The sequence below is a fragment of the Hemiscyllium ocellatum genome, chromosome 28 (assembly GCF_020745735.1).
Source record: "Hemiscyllium ocellatum isolate sHemOce1 chromosome 28, sHemOce1.pat.X.cur, whole genome shotgun sequence".
Lineage (NCBI taxonomy): Eukaryota > Metazoa > Chordata > Chondrichthyes > Orectolobiformes > Hemiscylliidae > Hemiscyllium > Hemiscyllium ocellatum.
Window position 1 is genome coordinate 54,413,893 of NC_083428.1, and position 20,180 is coordinate 54,434,072.

The window sequence follows — 20,180 nt, forward strand, 5'->3', positions numbered from 1 at the left end:
TGATCTGCATGTCCTTGATTACTATGATCCGCCTTGACCAATCGTAAACAAAGCTTTCCACTGTACTTAGGTCCATGTGATAATCAATCAATTAAAGCACAGTCATTTCTCATTGCGTGGAGCCAGCAGAGCGAAGGTGGGCTGCATGGCCTCAGTCTGCAGTGTGACATATTTTCTGATTCTGATTGAAATTGCAATTAAAACAGCAGAATTGGGGAAGTTACAGAGTGGTTATATTGACACAGCCGGGACACATCTGTGCCACAGTTTATCACACAATAACAGTGAAGATCTTTTGACATCATCCTCGAAGGTATGCTACAAAAACCTGAAGACTGCGGGAAACTGCTGTGGTCAGCGATAACAGAGCGGCCTAGAGGGATAGTGTTCGGCGCATAATCCATAAAATTAATGATTGAAAAGCATCCTTTGCTCGATGACAATTCCAGCTTTCAGTGTGTGCAATGCCAGTGCTGGAATTTCGCTATAACAGTGCTCCGTTCTTCTCATTACATATAGATGAGTCTTCTATGTCAGTGTCTCTCAACATTGTGGTGTCACAGGCAATTGTCGCCGTAACATTGCAGGAAATTCCTTTTTTCAATGTGAGGGCAGTCCATATGTAAAGTAGCTTATATATGAAATCCTTTCACGTAAATAATTCCACTGCACCTCAGTGTGTTGTATTGTCTCCTTTCCACTTTACCCGTCATTGTGCCTGCACTGAAGGGGCTTTGCTCCTTCTGTGTGTCTTTTACAATCTGGGTGATGACGGGCAGTTGTATTGACCCATCTTCTGACAGAACTTTCCACTTCACTTCAGCCCGCCCTTACTTCGCTGTCTGATCCCATTCCCGTTGTTTAGGTGTTAAACGCTCGTCTCAGATCCAGCCTGCCCTCACCCAAAATAAATGGAAAACTCACGCACACTGTGATCACTGCAATCGAGGGATATTTTCACACCAACGTCATTGACAATTCCAAAGATAAAGTTAGGACTGCAGATGCTGGAGATCCGAGTTTGTAGTGTGATGCTGCAAAAACACAGCAGATCAGGGAGCATTCGAGGAGCAGGAGAATTCAGTTATCAGGCTTAAGCCCTTCCTCAGGAAAAGATTTGTGAGTTGGGGCTGAGACATAAATACAAGTGGTGTGGGGTTGAGGGGAAATAGCTAGAAAACAATAGATGGATGAATAGGAGGGAGCACATAATAGGTCAGAAGTGGCAGTGATGGAATGGGTCGAGAGGGCGGTGGCAAGTTGAAGGCTTGTGTTTGGGGGAGGGTAAATGAAGAAACTGTTCGAATTCTCAATTATCCCGTGTGCTGTTCGAGGACCTAAGCCAGAATGTGTAGCGTTCCTCCTCCAGGCGTTGGGTGGTAAAGGTTTGGCAGTGGAGGAGGTCCGGGACCTGCATGTCTTTGACGGGGGAGGAGGGAGAGCTGAAGTGTTCAGCCACGAGACGGTGAGGTTCGTGGGGGCAGGTTTCCCAAAGATGTTCTCGGAAATGATATGCAGGAAGGTGTCCTGTCTCCCTGATGTAGAGGAGACCACACTAAGGGCAACGGATGCAGGAGATGACATTAGTAGCTGTACAGGTGAATTTCTAACGGATGTGGAATGATCCCTTCGGGCCTTGGTTGGAGATGAGGGGAGTGGTGTGAGTGCTAGTTTCATCCCTCTTTTCGTGGCAGTGAAACATGCCACTAGAGGGTTGTGGTCTGGTAGAGGGAAGTGTGGACATCAAGAGGGGGTCGTGGAGGGAATGGTCTTTTCGGAATGCTGGCAGGGCTGGGTAACGAGATATTTCTCTAGTAGTGGTGTCTATTTGGAGGTGGCATCAGTGGCAGGATATGATGCGTTTAATGCGGAGGTTGGTTAGGTGGAAGATGAGCACCAGGAAGTTCTGTCCTTGTTGCGTTGAGTGGCGTGGGGTTCAAGGGTCTTGGTGTGTGAAGTGGAGGAGATGCGCTGGACGGCGTTGTCAACCACGTGAGAAGGCAATTTATGATGGTGCGAGAAGGAGACCAACTGTGTCTTTCTGAGGTGTAATTGGTCATCCTGGGAGCACATGTGGTGGAGGCGGAGGAATTGGGAATAAGGAATGGAGTTTTTACATGAGATAAGGTTGGAGGAGATGTCGTCTAGATACCTGTGGGAGGAGGTGAGCTTGCAGTATATGTCTGTAATTAGTCAGTCGCCAGAGACGTTGATGGAGAGGTCCATGAAGGTGAGGGAAGTTGCCAAGATGATCCGGGTAAATTTGAGGTCGGCGTGGAAGCTGTTGGTAAAGTTGGTGAGCTATTCAGGCTCCTCGTTGAAGCACCAAGTGGCGCCGATGCATTCATCGATGTAGCGGAGGAACAGGCGGAGGATCGTGCCTGAGTAACTGTGAAAGATGGACAGTTTTCCGTATCTGACAAACAGGCAGGCATACCAAGGTCCCATGCGGATACCCATGGCTCCCCGTTTCGATGGAGGAAGTGGGAAGATTGGAAAGATAAGTTGTTGATTGTGAGGACTAGTTCAGTCAGGTGGATGAGGATGTCTGTGGAAAGTTACTGGTTGGGATGGTGTGAGATTAAGAAATGGAAGGCTTGCAGACTTCTGCCATGGCAGATGGATTTGTACAGTGACTGGATGTACATGGTGAAGATGACACGTTGGGGCCAGGGAAACGAAATTCATGGCGGAGGTGAAGTGCATAGGGGTGTAACGAATATTAATGCACCTTTCCTGGACTGGGTAAGTAAGATTGTGACGAGGTAGGAAGAGATGATTCAGATGGGACAGGCGGAGGCTGAGACAATAGGTCGATTGGGGAAATCAGGTTTGTGAATCAAACGAAGGAGGTAGAATCGGGGAGTGCATGGTTCACCGACAATGAGGTTGGAGGTTGTGGATGAGAGACGCCCAGAGGTGATGAGGTTGTGGATAGTCTGGGAGATGATGGTTTGGTGATGGGAGGAGAGTTTGTGATCGGGGTCAGTAGGAGGAGGTGCCTGCGAGTTGGCACCTGGCTTCAGTTTTGTCCCTCTGCCCGACTCACAAGCCTAATTCCTGATGAATGGCTTATGCCTAAGTCGTCCATTCTCCTGTTCCTCGGATATTGCCTGACCTGCTGTGCTTTTCCAGTACAACACTCTTTACTCATTCATTATTGTTGTCTCATTTCACACTATCAGGTATACGCTGTCTATTTGATGCTCGAGAACACTGTTCTCATGAACTATGACAAAATCTGCCAATTTGAAACAAAAACAGATATTGCTGTAAAATCACAGGTGAGCAGGCACCATCTGTGCAGATGAATCACAATTAACGTTTCACATCCACTGGGTCCGTCTCTCCACAGATGCTGCAAGACGTCCTGAAATTTTCTAGCATCGACTGTTTTTGTTTGATTTTCAACATCGGCAATTTTTTCATTTACGTTTTCTTCTTTTCTGCCAATATGATTTGGCTAAAGATTACGTTAAATGTCTTAAATTTGACTGCGATGGAATTGCCAGACTTTACCAGCCCGCTACCTTTATTTGGTTCTCATGACCAATGCCTTCCCATTTTTTCACCGCCCCCTACAGCTGCACTGCATATAAATTGACAAAATTGTGGCATTCTCAGATTGATAATCAGAAGCGAGATTGTTTGAAATTGTTCTAAACGTAAGATAAACTGAGAGAATACGGGATATTAAACGGGAAACTGAAAGGGAAAGAGAGAACAGTGAATGACAATTTGTTGACAAAATTGAAATGTAATTGCTCCAGATTCAGAAAGTGTTTTCATCCACAAACATATCACAATGTGGAATGTAATTTTTAGGACAGCGAATGCAAGCAGATTGCAAAATCTTAGTTTTAAAGTCTTGCTGCAACTGTTTTGGTTTTAATGAACGCACACATGGGATTCAGTGCTGTAATGATCCCCTAAACTGGAGAAGGAAATCCTTGCCTTCAAGAATACGTCCGGAATGTTCACTGATTCATCCCAGTAATGGCAGGACTGTCCTCTGGAAGCGTATGATTAAAATCATTCAATGTTCCATGGAGTTTCGAATGAGTGGTGAAGGGAATGTCTCCATTCACAAATTAATCATTCAGTAGAATTCAATACAGGGACCCATGAAATGATGAACACATTGAAAAAGAACATGGACATACGATACACAATAGCTACAACAATTACTATGTGAAAACTGTTGATTTCAGATCCACGGTGGCCTTTGGTGATGACATTTACTGTCCAGAACCAGTCTGCACTGGAATGACTGGAGACACACTATGAAGTATTTAAACTTGAGTCGCCTTTAGAAATAGTTGAGGCTCACTCAGGGCACGGGGAGTTAGAGATGCTGGCCTTACAAACCTTTCAAACATTTCGTGGAAGAATAAAGGGAGTGATAGATAATTTTCGATCCTATGGAAATGATGTTCATGAAATGGATAGATAATAATTTACCTTATTGGAGTTTATACATAGTGACGTCATATTTAAAAAGCAAAGAGTTCATAGTGTAACTGTAAAATCTTCAGGTCACCCTCAGTGGGAGCATTGTGTGTAATCCTTGTCCTCATTCTCCACCAAAAACATGTCAAGAGATTAGAAAGGACACCGACGCTGTTTCCTGGATAGCAAGACATTAGAAAGCCAAGTGACGTTGTTTACTGAGACATAAAAATTTCAGAAAGGATGCAAACGGGATTATGGAAAGAATGAGGGAGTTTATTCACGAGATCTGGAAATGCTGGAGCAGAAACATACAAGTTTGAAGTCAACAAATGAGATTTTCACATAACGTGAGGTTTGAATGACTAAATCAGGGAAATCCCCTCTTTCGAGTGAATCAATCACTTTAGTTAGAGCTTCAAAACCATTAGTGAATGATTAAGAAAAGTTTGAAAGAGAGTTTCTTCCAATCAATACAGTTAGTTAAATCGTGAACGACTTTCCAGAAATAAAAGGCAGAAGTTGATTTCACAATGTTTAAAAGTCACACGAACAAACATACAAGGGGGGGATTTACCATTGAGTGAAAGTCAGTGTGGTTGCCTAACAATTTCGAATTTGGTTGACTTCAGACACAAAGACATTTCATGAACACGTACAACTGATTAAGATGGAGTAACAAATGTTCATGGATTGGTAAAGTGTGGCGTGTTATTCAAGGTGAAACTCTGTAAATGGAGCTGATGTCCTAAAATAACTGCAGACAGAAGTTATATCCTAATGAGTCGGAATTGAATCGTCACTTGGATTAACAAAACCTACTTTAAAGATTCGACCTCATTCACATGATATTATGTATATTTCGTACATTCTTTACTCCACCCAAGAAATGCACCAAGAAGACTCTGTTATTTTGTATTGTTAACCCTCTGTACTTCTCTGCAGCACGCCATTGAAAATAATATATGCTCAGGCCAAAATTCAATTCAATACAATATTCAAACGGTCCTATGTGATTTTTCTTTTTTGATTATTTCAATAACCTTTGCGACTTTGCAACAAAATGCGTAACATGAAACCAGTTCAATATATATTTTCCCGAAATTTAAAGCAATGCACATGAGAAACGTTATCCACCTGCTGAACAATCACCTTTGGCTCTCTCTCCACACATGTCTCTTCACGTTTTAAATACTTGCAGTATGTTTGTTGATCAAGGAGTCATTATCCAAAAAAGGTCATTTCTCAATCCACAAACACGGATATTTTCCCATAAACTTGACTTTGCTCAATATCACCTTCTATCCGTACCCCACAAGACAATGAATAATTGAAGCTGCTCCATGTGAGGCTCAAACTTAAAACTTCGGCACAGCACAGCCCACTATACTGGCACAGAGATACCATGCACTGTCACCTGCATCACAGGAGCAACACATTAATGCCTACCTCCGCATTCCTGGTTGTACCTTAACGTTTGGGAAACGGAAGTTCTCTGATTCCATGGCTAGTAACGAGGATTAAACGATCATCTTCACCAGTGGTTCTGACCTCGAGTGAGGAAAATGGTGAGCTACTCATTGCAAAGATGGGTAGATGTTTGAAATATATAATTGCAACATTTGCCTTCACTAACCAATGAACATTTTATTTTGTTTTTCATCTGTAGAAATCTTAAAATCTTCATCTTTAACAGACTCAATGGCGGATCTCCATTGTGTCTCTGGTATCAAATTCCAAAGTGGAAAACCGCTCTAAATTCTTTCACCACAGTCCGCTTTTTGGTAGTGTTCCTGTTGTGGGAAATGCACTTCCCCGCGTGTCAACTGCTGCTCCCAGCATTCTCTCTGGCACTGCACTAATTTTCGTTCTTACACTTGCTCACTGTGTTGCTGTGATCATACTTGGTGTTGCATGGCCCAGGAAAATGATACAGATCAAGGTTTTTGCATTATTGAATTCAATTATCTGTTTAGTCTTATTTAGGAATTTGAAAGTGTCTGTTCTGTACAGAAGTGCTTGTCAAAAACATCTGAGCAGAAGAAAGGTGTTCCGAATAATGACATTGAGCTCTCTGCACTCTCCTCCAGTCTGGAAAACAATTCCTCACAAACAATTTAATAGACAATAGACAATAGGTGCAGGAGCAGGCCATTCTGCCCTTCGAACCAGCACGACCATTCATTATGATCATGGCTGATCATCCTCAATCACTATCCTGTTCCTGCCTTATCCCCATAACCCTTGAGTCCACGATCCTTATGAGCTATATCCAACTCTTTCTTGAAGGAACACGTCCTGCTTTCTCGGGTTCTTCATTCCGTTGACTTCAAATCTTCACTGAATTCAACAGACTTTGTTTCATTTTCTTTTCTTCATTTTTGTTCAGATCACTGTGAGCAGAGTGTCACAGTGGGAATGCCGTTGCCCCACAACCCAGAGGTCAGATTACAGTCTTGGGACCATACTGTGCTATTTCGCATTTCACCAGACCAGGGAGAAATGCACTAGTGTATGTGACGTGGTGGCCGAGAGGTTAAGGCGGTGGACTGCTAATCCATTGTGCTCTGCACGCCCGGGTTCGAATCACACTCTCGTCGCTGTTTTCAATGTTGTTATTTTAGCATGTTTCCACCTGTCTTATTGAAATTGGAACTCCAATGGTCAATTTATATGCATCGACGCTATTATAAAATCTCAAACAATAATTTGAGTCAGTTGCTTAAACTGCATTGAAACGTAGATCGCATTGGGATAATGAAAAGTAACGCGATTTTCTTTTGCAAGTCAAGCTGCTGTGACGTTTTATCATATGAAAGAGATCCAGGAAAACCAAAATACAAGATATGCGAAGGGCATGTTTATGTAATGGGATTCTTAATGACTGTTTTGTCAAATGAAATCTGGAGCATGTTCAGTAGAAGTTATTCATCTTGGTGCGAAGAGCACAGAGAGACAGCACAAAATAATGGAAATATTTCAAAAGGGGCAGGGCGTGGGGGTTGGGGCACCGAGAACTGGCTATAAATGCACAGAAGAGAATTGCAGATATGGGTGCCATGCATGGATACGGAGAGACTTACACATTGGTCTCCTCCTCGCCCGTTGCTTTCGCCATTGATGAAGGCTGGGAACAAGGCACAGATAAACCCAAGATGTGGGAAGCAAGCTCCAAAACGTTATGCACACACTGGATGCATCACATTGAACTATGAACAACTGGAGAAGTCAGCATGTTCATTGTAGGGACTGAACCTAAACTGTGGATCAATAATCGCAAATTCATGCAGCGTTAGCACGAAAAATGATTTAATGTGTCTTTATACGCATGTCATTAATAGACGTTTCGTTCTAATACCCGTGTGGTTGAAAGAAGAGGACACCACATGTCAAGATGGATGACAACGTAACCAAGTTGGCTTTGAAATTGAGATCCATTTCATCATTGTACACAGTGGACAAGTTCATTTTAAATAATACAAACCACATTCCCTCACCTGGAATAAAAGTGTGATTTCATTACAAACATTGCCCTTGCTAAGTAGCAGTTACTCAACATGAAAAATATGATGTAATTTTTATTGAGCATACATCAATTAGCACCATGATCTAACTTCGGATTGACTGCAATATGCACATGATAAACAATATTTAAGAAAGAATGTCTTTTGGAAGTAATGATTCGGTGCTGACGAAAAATAATATTAAATTCACATGATGCGGATATTGCATCAATGGCTCCAATGGTGGAAATGGTCAGTGGGCACTATTTCTAAGTTGGTATAGAGGTGTGTGAGTTGCAAGGGTTGGGAGCTCCCACCTCATCTGGAGCAGCGTCTGCTCACATGGACCAGGGAGCATTGGGGCAGCAGGCTGGGATATCCAACCTCAACCGGAACAGCCTCAATTGACGTAGAGCAGCAGGGAGCATTGGGACATCAGACTGGGAAATCCAGCTTCACCTGGAGTAGTCTCTATTGACATGAAGCAACAGGGAGCATTGGAACATCAGACTGCGGGATCTTACCTAATTTGAAGCAGCTTCAGTCGACATGGAGCAAGGAGCTTTGCGAGATCCGTCTGGGAGCTCCACTCTCACTTGCAGAAGCTTTTAATGTCAAGTAGCAGCGGGAAGCATTGGGACATCAGAGTGATAGATCCAACCTCAACTGGACCGCTTCTATTGACATGGAGGAGGGAGCACTTGGACATCAGAGTGGGAGCACCAACCTCACAAGGACCAGCTCTTAATGACACGTAGCACCTGGGAGCATTTGGGCATGAGAGTGGTAGATCCAACCTCAACTGAACAGCTTCTATTGACATGGAGCAAGGAGCATTGAGGCATCAGACTGGGAGCTCCAACTTAAATTGGAGAAGCTGCTATTGAGATGGATCAGCAAGGAGCATTGCAACGTCAGATTGGACGCTCCAACCTCACCTGGAGCAGTTGGTATTTACATGGAAGAGAAGGGAGGATTGGGATATTTGGCTGGGGGAAAGGATATTCAACTATTTTAATCTGAAGTAAAATATGTTTCAAAACTCAGATGTTCATTGATTTATGAATAAACTTTCCCAGGAAAATAATTAATACTTTCGATACTAAAGACAAGTCCTGCAAACATCCAACTCAGGAAAATGCGTTGCTGCAGAGAGAAATGGGAATGATGTTTCATGTCTTTGTCTTTTCTTTTCTGGCCGACTCTGCACTGGATTACATCACCGGAAGAACGTTTTCATTCATTTCATGTTGTTCAGTTTCCTGAAAATACGGACAGGTCATTAACGTAATCTAAATCTGAAAATTAATGGGAATATGCGATGTTATGATTAGGCTGGAGTTTACCTCTAATATGGTGAAAACGCAGCAAAGTAAGTTGCAATTTTCTTTATCAGCACCGACCTCATTGATTGGCTGCTCAAATTGTGAATGGTAGTTTGTTTTTAAGACAATTTGAAGTGGATCATTGATGGTGATTATCTTTGTTCTTTGTTCACCTTGTGACTGTTACTGTTATTGCTCATGTCATTGTCAGCACCACAGCTCTGCACCGTGTAAAATTTCAGCTGTGCATCTGGCCAGTGGTACAGCCATTCGTATAGCTGGCTACTGATCAGGCAGGTGCAGGTTCAACTTTTGCTTGGTGCAAGCGCATTGTGGAGATTCAGCACACATCCAAACTTTTTTTTTGTTACACTGAGGTGGATAATATTTGAAATTTTCATCTCCACGAACGAAAATTCGTTTACTGTCTCCGATCAATTAAACATTACTAAGAGCTCTCAATGTTAAAAATCACATTGCATCAGATTGTATGGAACAAGCATATTTGGAAGCACCAGTGTTCCGTGCACTGTTTCTTCATCAGGTGGTTGTCAACTGTTGGACTCTAATCTGGCTTTGTATGATTTTTAAATTTGTCCACCCCAGTCCAACACCAACACATCTAAGTCACGGGTACCATCGACACCACGAACGGTCAGTTAAAGTCCAGATGATCTTCCAAACGATCGCGCATATTGACTCACACATCAGGTTTCTGCAGAAAGACACCCACCTGATGAAGGAGCGGCTCTCTGAAAGCTAGTGTTTCCAAATAAACCTGCTGGACTATGCCCTGACGTTGTGTCATTTTTAACTTTGTCTACCCAACTCAAACACTGGCATTTCCATATTATTGAGAACATCAGTCATGTCCCAGCGCAGTCAGAGAAGGCAATCTTGGAATAGCCTCAGTCATTGTTCAGAAGGTACGTTTAATTTTCAGAAACCAACCCACTCAATTGTGAATTACTACAGATTGTTAATGCGCTGAGCTGTTTGTTTTAGCTTTACATTAAATGGAAGCCGGTTAGCTCAGTCCGCTGGCTAACTGGTTTTTGGTATAGAGTGAGACTAACAACGTGGGATTAATTGTCGTACTGTCTCAGGGTGCCAGAAGGATCATCATCTCCTCTGCTTACGTGATCTGTAACAAAATGTGACTCTAGTGAGTAGGAATGCACCTGTCGATGTCAAGCATCATTATCATTACCATTTTTGGCTTGGTCATTTGGTCACAATGACCATGAACGGGACTGAGTCTTTTTAATACTCACTGATTTAATGGTTTACAGAAAAATTTTGTGAAAATAGACTTGACTGAAAACTGGGTTTCCAAGGGTCGCTGCGTTGTTTACAGAAAATGTTACATTATCACAGGGCTTCTCACTCGGTCGGCTTCAATTCGGCACAGAATTCGATTCAACCACACTTCATGAACATGCTTCTGCAAGATCCTACAGACAACATGAAACACACTGCACTCATCATTAATCTTCACCATGGCTTCATCCAAGGACATAATGCACAGTTTTCATGAATACTGAAGACATAAAAATGTCATGCAAGAGTAATTTGAATTTCAATTTAAATTGTAAAGTGATAAGAATCTAGAGTAAGAAACAGAACGCCCGAAATTCATGTTTATTACCGTGGTCAGAACTCTAGTCAGATAAAGGGGAAATCTGTCCCAGAATCCCCAATATCTAACTGGCGGTTTGCTCCATGTGTCTAGTTGGAAACCTGTGTGAAGGAGCATGCAGCTTGAAAGAGCACCTGGGAGAATACTCCACTGTCTGATCTGAAGGTACAACAGCAGCTGTGAGAGCGATGGGATATACGGGAGGACCTTGGTATTCCGTGGTGTAGATTCACATTGTCCTCATCATGCTATTGTTTAAAACCCTCTGTCAGAAACAGCACAGACTGAGAGGAGTAGGAGGGGGCCATTTCACCCGCCAGCGCTACCCCGCCATTTGACATAATTACGGCTGATCGAACAGGTCAATGTCTTTTCCCAGCAATCTACATCAACCTATCGCCCAAAGGGAAAAATACACTGAATAAATCGAAACACTCTGTGCAACCGTGGGAGGGAACTGTGTTGAAAGACAGTGGGTATCTGCAGTGGGTTTTGTGAATGAGCAGCCGATTGCTGGCTGATCATATTTCAAATGATATAATTTTCTTAAAACTCACCACCAAGAAAGTGAGGAACCTTCTCTGGTCAGTAGCAGGGACGAGAACTCCGGACGATGGGAACTGACGATGAAGCAGCAGAACAATCATTGAATCAGCTGAAATCTGAACAAAATTGCGATTCTGGGGGGAATCAAACCCACAAACTGTGAATCGTGATCTTAACAATGCAGTAGATGTACACCACGTCTTTCATTGTGCCACTGAGCTGCGCTAGCCTCCATTTTACTGCACCGAAAGTTACAGTATTCAAGTCTTTCAATAAATATCTGTTTATCTTCGCCCTACCTTCCAGTACCTGGTCCTTATCCCTGCATGCTCTAGCTCCTCAAGTGTTCAGCTAGATACTCTTGAAGTATTTGGATGACTCTTAGCTTTATCACACGTTCAAACAGTGAGTTCCAGACAAACAACACTCTCTGGATGTAAACCTTCTTCCTAAATCTTCACTGAACATCCTCCCTGTAGCGTTTCATCTATAACCCTGGTTATTTACCCTTCCCATAAGAAGTTTATTCCTGTTACACGTATCTATCCCCTTTCTGTGCACGTTAATCAATTTCTCTCTCAGCTTTCTCCGCTCTCAGATAGAGAGCCCCAGTCGAGCTCATCTATCTTTGCATTGGCGAGAGTGTAGTGCGTTAAAAGCACAGAACGTCTGGCAGCATCCGAGGAACAGGAGAATCGATGTTTCAGGCATAAGCCCTTCATCAGGAATGAGGCTTTTGATTCGGGGTTGAGGGACGGGAATGGGGTTGGTGCTCAGGTAGCTGGGAAACCGATAGATGGATGAAGAGAGGTAGAAGGTTGTAGTTCGGAGGGGCAATGATGGCCGGGTCCAGAGAGCAGTTCCTAGCTGTAGGCTTGGGATTGGGATAATGTTAGGGGAGGTAAAATGAGGAAGCTGTTGAAATACACATTTATCCCGTATGGTTGCAGGGTCCTAAGTGGAACAACAGATTTTCTTCCTGCAGGCATCGACTGACAATGGAGTGTCAGTGTTTTTATTCCCGAAACATCGATTTTCCTACTCCTCAGATGCTGTCTGACGTGCTGGGCATTTCCAGCACTACACTCTCGACTCTGAGCTCCAGCACCTGCAGCCCTCACTTTCGCTTATCTTCGCAGGGGGAATGGTCGAACTCAGGCACCACGTTGATAAATCTCCTCTGACCAGAATCCCGTCCAAACGCACGTTTCCTGAAGGCTGGCACTCACAACAGAATAAAGTTATCAAAAGAAATGTAGAAATATCGGAACACAATCAGCAGGTCTAGTGCATCTGGGGAGAAATTTTCGAGCCAAACCATCCGCCTTTGGAATGAATGGTATGTGTAGATGGGGCAGGAACGTGAAAGAAGATGGGCAGGGTCTAAAATGGTTGAACTCCATGTTGGGTACTGAAGGTTGCACGGTCTCTCATCCGGAAATGACGTGCCACTCTTCCAACTTGCACAGGCCGTGCGGGAGCTCTGCAGCAGACCAAACTGACATGGAGGCATAAGAACACAGTGGGAATTTGCAGTGACAGGAATCTAGAAGCTCAAGTTCTTTTTTTCTGTTTGCAGACAGAACATAGGTGTACTCACGTTTGTCACCCGCTCTGTATTTCTCTCCTCAGTCTTGACGAGATCACACTGTGAGCAGGAAATTCAGTTTGCTAAATTGAGTGAGGGGCAGATGAATCACTGAAACTTTACACAGTGAGGAGAGACATCGTAAACGAGTAGCATTGCATCTTCTGAGATTTCGTGCAATTGTGCCATATTGGGAAGTGTTGGGGGCCAAGGAGGACTGGATAATGGTGTTCAGAGAGAAATTGTCCTACATAATGCCAGTATTCAGTGGTATGGGCGAGTGAGGAAAGGGCAGTAGAATGTATATTTTCCTGAGCTACCTTCTATAAGTAAACACCTCACTACGAGCAAAACTACCTAATGATTTTCATTCCAACACCGACTCTAGTTACAGCTCACAGAAGTCACGTGTTTGCACAGTCACTGTCACTGGGTCTCCCCGCGAGCAGCAGCACTCCCCCACACTGATTCATACAGCACAGTTCTTACTCTGACATGTCCGTTCGAGAATGGAAGGGCAGGTATTAATAACCCACTCTTGTAACTGAGTACCTGTATTGCTCAATAACAATCGCTTAACTATCACTTGATGCAGAGCCTTGTGTGTCTTGGCATCACAAATTCACATCTGAATACTTCGGAAAGTTATGTGGATTTTGCCTCTCCGACACTTGCATGCACTGTGTTTCAGATTTCAGCCACCCACTGTTTGAAAACGTATTTCCACGCATTCACTCTAATTTTTCCACCTCTGACCTTAAATCGATGCCCCCCACCGTGATCGAAATCTCCGTCAAAGTGAAACATGAATTTCAGTCTATGCTATCCATATCCCTTTGTATTTTGTACATCTTAATTATGCTCCCTCAATCTCCTCTGCTCTAAGAAACACAAATCCAGTTTGTCCAATATCTCTTCTTCAGCCCAGACAATATCATGGGAAATCTCCCCTGCATCGTTTCCAGTGCGATCACATCCCTGCTATAATGTGAACTGCATAACTACGCACAATACTCTCTCCAGAGCCGAGTGAACAAGTGAAATAAATGTTGTGGAAGTCAACAGAAACTGGTGTTTTTTTTAACAAAGTTTATTCTCCTCAATGCGGCCCTCTGCCCTTTTCCTGAGTCTGATGTTTCAATAATCGCTGGTCCATGTCGGTAAAAGCTGCTACATGAAGATTGATCTCACAGCCGCGGTATAGAAATGGATCAACTGGGTTGAAGGTCCCGATAGTGAGATTTGCGCATGGTCACCCACGAAAAGTGAGCACAGCAGCACAGACTAAACGGGGTCAATGTGAAAGTGACTGCTAAGGAAATTGGAGGCGGTACTTAAAGAAGGTAAGTGATTGCAGGAGGGAGGGAAGGAAAGGGGTTTGATGGAAAAAAATCAGAATGTCTGAGAATGCTTTCATGTAAAATCAACTAATTACTTTCTGTGTTTCTTCAGCGTGAGTCACAAGGAGTAAAATGCAGTAACTCGGATTCCAACGAGCTTTCTGCGGCCACAATGCAGAATACTTTAACATTCAAACCATAAATGAGTTTGCAGGGAGATGCATCTTTAAAAAACCCAGCAAATATCACAGTGACAGAGGATATGTTAGGTAGAGTAGAAGATGCACAACAGGAATATTAGGCGAGCGATAGCAGACATGTGGGAATTCACAATTAGATGAATTTTAAATTCGATATCCCCAGACGCTGTGGTGGTTCCATCACGTACTGCATGTTGAAGACTGAGTTTGATAGATTTCTAGGAACAAAAATGTTCAGGGTAGAGTGCGGGATATTGGTGCAATGTATGTTTCAATAACAACGAGTTTTAAAACGGTTGCTTCACAAACTTTCCCACACAAGGAGGTACCCATTGCTGCAGTTAGTCACATAACCCCAGTTCCAAGAACCGGAATCAGACAAACTTCGTGGCGCAGCCGCCAATACAAAACCGGAAGTGGGGTTGGAAATGAGCACGTGAAGCTATTCTGTTGCATCAGTGACATGATTGGTAAAGGCGCAGTTATAGACTCATAGAGATGTACAGCATGGAAAGAGACTCTTTGGTCCAATCCATCCATTCCGACCAGATCCCCAACCCAATCCAGTCCCACCTGCAAGCATCCAGCTCATGTCTCTCCAAACCTTACTTATTCATATCCCAATCCAAATACCTTAGAAATGTTGCAATTGCACCAGCCTCCACCACTTCCTCTGGCAGCTTACTCCATACACGTGCCACCCTCTGTATGAAACAGTTACCCCTTAGGTCTCTTTTATATCTTTCCCTTCTCAATCTAAATATATGCCCTCTCGTTCTGGACTCTCCGACCTCAGGGGAAAAAAAACTGACTATCTATCTAAGCACATGAAATGATTAGGCTGGGTGTGATTCTGGTCAAAGGCGGGGTGGAAAGGTATATTGGTCTCAAATTATCATATTATTAACAATCAGCAGCAGCATTAACCCGCACTGAGGATTGGCTCAGAGGAACCGTGAGAGGTCGAATTAGATTAGATGACTTACAGTGTGGAAACAGGCCCTTTGGCGCAACAAGACCACACCGACCCGCCGAAGTAACCCAGCCAGACTCTACCGTTACTCCTTCACCTAACACTACGGGCAGTTTTAGCATGGCCAATTCACCTAACCAACACATTTTTGGACTGTGGGAGGACACTCCACACAGTCAGTCACCTAAGTCGGGAATTGAACGCGGGCCTCTGGTGCTGCATGGCAGCAGGGCTAACCATTGTGCCAACATGCCGCCCACGGAGAAAGCATTCACAAAGATTTTCCTTAACAAAGCGGCATTTTGTTATCTTAACAGTTAGAACTGATTTTTCTCACATCATCTCCACATCAATCTCTTGCTCCACTGAACACTCCAATCCAGTGTACATTGCTTCCATTCCAACATTGAAACGCGCCCTATTCTCTCTCCATCTGCGATAATCTGAATTGACAATGCCATTCTTTGGATGGAGAAATGCAGCAGGGCCTTGTTAGTGCAGCGGCGATCTATTGGGATAGTAATATTTGGAGACTGGAACGTGGCAGCTGCTGATAGTTAAATTCGATAAATAAAATCTGGAAAATAAAACCAAACTCAGGAACAGCGAAAATACCTTTATATTGCTGAAAATCCATTCATTCTTGTCCCTTCGAAAGGGAAATCTGCTGACCATAATGAATCCTGTCAACATGTGACCCAGACCCACAACAATGTGGTTCACCCATGACTTAGTTCAAGGTGAATTAGAATTAAGAACAAATGCTCTTCAGTCCATTGATAGCCACATTCTGTGGAAGAATAAGGAGCTGTTAATCCCAACCAGCAATGAGCCATGTTTGGATGCGTGTTTCCAGTGAAATGCCATTGTATTCTGATGTAGATCAATGATTTAGACTTAGTTGCAGGAGCCATGATTTAGAACTTTGCTGATGATGCAACAATTGGTCGTGCAGTTGACAATGGTTAAAAATGCCAGGGACAGCTGGGATGTATCAATCAGGTGGAAAGGTGAAATGCTGAATGGAATTGAATTCAGACCAATGAGTGTTAATGAATTTGGGGAGAAGAAACAATGATAGTGAGTATTCTGTGTGGTGTAGACAGACAAAGCGATCATGGAGTCGACATGCACGATTGCTGAAGATCAATGGACAGGGAAATCAGTTGGACTGAAACATGTAGGGCAGGAGCTGGATTCAAATCAATATTGGAGTGGTACTGAAGAAGCATAGCAGGTCAGGCAGCATCCGAGTTACAGAAAAAAACTGACTTTTCGGGCAAAAACCCTTCATCAGGAATAAAGCTGGGAGCCTCAAGGGTAGAGACATAAATAGGAGGACTGGGTCTGGTAAGAATTTAGCTGAGAGTGCAATAGATGGATGGAGATGGGGTGAAAGGTGGTAGGTCGGAGAAGAGGGTGGATCGGATAGGTAGGAAGGAAGGTAAACAGGTGGGACAGGTCAGTTGGATAGTGCCAAGCTGGAAGGTTGGAAATGGGATAAGGTGTGTGTGAGGAGATGAGGAAACTGGTGAAGACCACCTTGATGCCCTGGGGTTGAAGGATCCCGACATGTGGGATGAGGCGTCGATTGGTGTGGGAATGGTGGTGGAGGAGGCCCAGGGCCTGCATGTTGTCGGGAGAATGTGGAGGGGATTTGATGTGTTCAGTCTTGGGGCACTCAGGTTGAATGTTGCGGGTGTCCTGGAAATGTTCACTGAAACGCTCTGCGAGAAGGTGTCTGTTGTAGAGGAGACCCCACCTCTTGCGCTACCGGCATCCTGTAATCCCAATTCCTCCACCTGCATCGCTTCAGCTCTCAAAGGAGAAGCACAGCAGTTCGGGCTGCATACGAGGAGCAGTAAGATCGACGTTTCGAGCAATAGTTGAGCTGGGGAGGGGATGAAGGTGATCGGTCAGGGAAGAGGGTGAAGTGGATAGTTGGAAAGGAAGATTGGCAGGGAGGATAAGACATGGGGACAGTGCTGAGCTGGAAGTTTGGAGCTGGTGCGCGGTGGGGAAAGGGGAAATGAGGAAACTGTTGAAGTCCACATTGATGCCCTGAGGTTGAAGTGTTCCGAGGCGGAAGATAAGGCGTTCTTCCTCCAGGCGTCGGGTGGTGAGGGAGGGACAGTGAAGGAGGTTCAGGACGTCCGTGTCCTCGGCTGAGTTGGAGCGGGAGTTGAAATTTTGGGCCACAGGGCAGTGTGATTGATTGGTGTGGGTGTCCCAGAGATATTCCCTAAAGTGCTCTGCTCGGAGGCTTCAAGTCTCACCAATGTAGAGGAGGTCACATCGGGAGCCGTGGATACAACAAATGATATTGGTGGATGTGGAAGGCTCCTTTGGGGCCTTGGATGGAGGTGAGGGAGGAGATGTGGGCGCAGGTTTTGCAATTCCTGCGGTGGCAGGGGAAGGTGCCAGGACGGGGTGGGGGGTTGTTGGAGGCCGTGGACCTGACCAGGTTGTCACGGAGGTAACTGTCTTTGAGGAAGGCAGAAAGGAGTGGGGAGGAAAATATATCCCTGGTGGTGGGGTCCGTTTGGAGGTGGCAGAAATGTCGGCGGGTAATTTGGTTTATGCGAAGGTTGGTAGGGTGGAAGATGAGCACCAGGGAGGTTCTGTCCTTGTTACGAGTTGGAGGTGTGGGGTCTGAGGGCGGAGGTGCGGGATGCAGACGAGATGCATCGGAGGGCATCTTTAACCACGTGGGAAGGGAAATGGCAGTCTCGAAAGAAGGAGGCCATCTGGTGTGTTCTGCATTCGGTACTTCATTCTCCCTGTATACACCCTCCTCTCATTTATCTCTCTACCCTTCAGGCACTCTGCCTTTATTCCTGGTGAAGGGCTTTTGCCCGAAATGTCGATTTTACTGCTCCTTGGATGCTGCCTGAACTGTTGTGCTTTTCCAGCATCACTCTGATTTAACCTCTGGTTTCCAGCATCTGCAGTCATTGTTTTTACCCTCTGCTCCCAAAGTACCAGTTCCACCACATAACACACCAGATGGCCTCCTTCTTTAAAGACCAGACCGTCCCCTCCTATGTGGTTGAAGATGCCCTCCAATGCATTTCATCCATGTTCTGTACCTCCGCCCATGAACCCCACACCTCCAACCACAACAAGGACAGAACCCCACTGCTCCTTATCTTCTATCCAACCAACCTCCGCATAAATCACATCATCCGCTGACATGTTCATCACCTCTAAACGGATTCAACCACTAGGGATATATTCCCCTCCCCACCCTATCCACTGTCCGCCGAGGCCATTCGCTCTGTGACTGCTTAGTCAAGTCCACGGCCTCTAATGACCCACCCATCCCTCCTGGCACCTTTCCATGTCACTGCAGGAATTGCAAAAAATGCACCCTCGTCGACACCCTCATCTCTGTCCAAGGCTCCAATTGAGGCTTCCACATCGAACAAAGTTTCACCTGCGCTTCCGTACGTGTCATTTCTTGTATCCGTTGCTTCTAATGCGGTCTACTCTAAATTGGGGAGAACGGATGCCTTCTCACAGAGCACATCAATGAATATCTCCAGGACACCCGCAAGAATCAACCTCAGTGCCCCATGTCCAAACATTTCAAGTCTCCCTCCCACTCTCCCGAGGAAATGCATGTCCTAGGTCTCCTCCATCGCCACTGCCTCAGCACTCGATGCCTGCAGGAAGAAATCCTCATCTTCCGCCTTGGGACACTTCAACCTCATGGCATCAATTTGGACTTCAACAGTTTCCTCATTTCCCCATCCTCTACCTTACCACAGTCCCCACCTTTCAGCTCAACACCGTCCTCCTGACCTATCCCACCTGCGCATCTTCATTCCCACCAATCCAATCCACCTGCTTTTCTGACACGCCCACCTCCATCCACCTACTGCACTCTCAGCTACCTTCTCTCCAGCCCCATCCTCCTCCCAGTTATCTCTCTATCCCATATGCTCCCAATTTCATTCCTGATAAAGGACCTTTCCTGAAATGTTCATTTTTCCTGCTCCTCAGATGTCCCGGACCTGCTGTGCTTCTCCAACACCACTCTAACCTTGGGGGGAATCAGTTAATTGAGAGGTTTTTCGGACATTTTCTAATGTTGACTACAGGCTGTGAATGATATTAGAAATTTAGCAAACACCAGATTAGGGAACAGCTTGACGGACTCAGCACAAGTCCTGTCACTGCATAAATCAACACGTTTTAAAATTGTAAGATAAAAGATGGAAGGCTGAAGTATGCAACCTTTTCCATCAAGACCGTTTCACCAATGAGTTTATCACTGATTCCTTTCCAAGTCAGGGTGCTATGGGCCTTGGAGGGGAACTTTCAAATGGAAGTGTTCCGTTGCATCTTCCAATCTTGTCCTTATAGACAGTACAGCTGTTGAGCTTTGAAGGTTCTGTCAAAAATGCCCAGAGACTTCCTCCAGTGCATCTTGTATTTGCAATTGTGCCTTAGCGGTGAAGGGGAATGAATATTGCAGGTATTGAAGAGGGTTCAATCAAGTGACTGCATTGTCATGGTCGGTGTCCAGTTCCTTAAGTGTTATTCAAGTGACACCCATTGAGGCAAATAGAGTTATGTTCCACGTCTCATTTGTCCCTTGCAAACGATGTAGGG

General features: G+C 44.6%; 1 non-coding gene across 1 annotated transcript; it reads left to right on the forward strand.

Moving 5' to 3' along the window:
* Positions 1 to 6,967: 6,967 nt before the first annotated feature.
* Positions 6,968 to 7,049, forward strand: trnas-gcu (transfer RNA serine (anticodon GCU)). The gene has a single exon. It is a non-coding gene; the product is annotated as a tRNA-Ser (tRNA).
* The last annotated feature ends 13,131 nt before the right edge of the window (positions 7,050 to 20,180 follow it).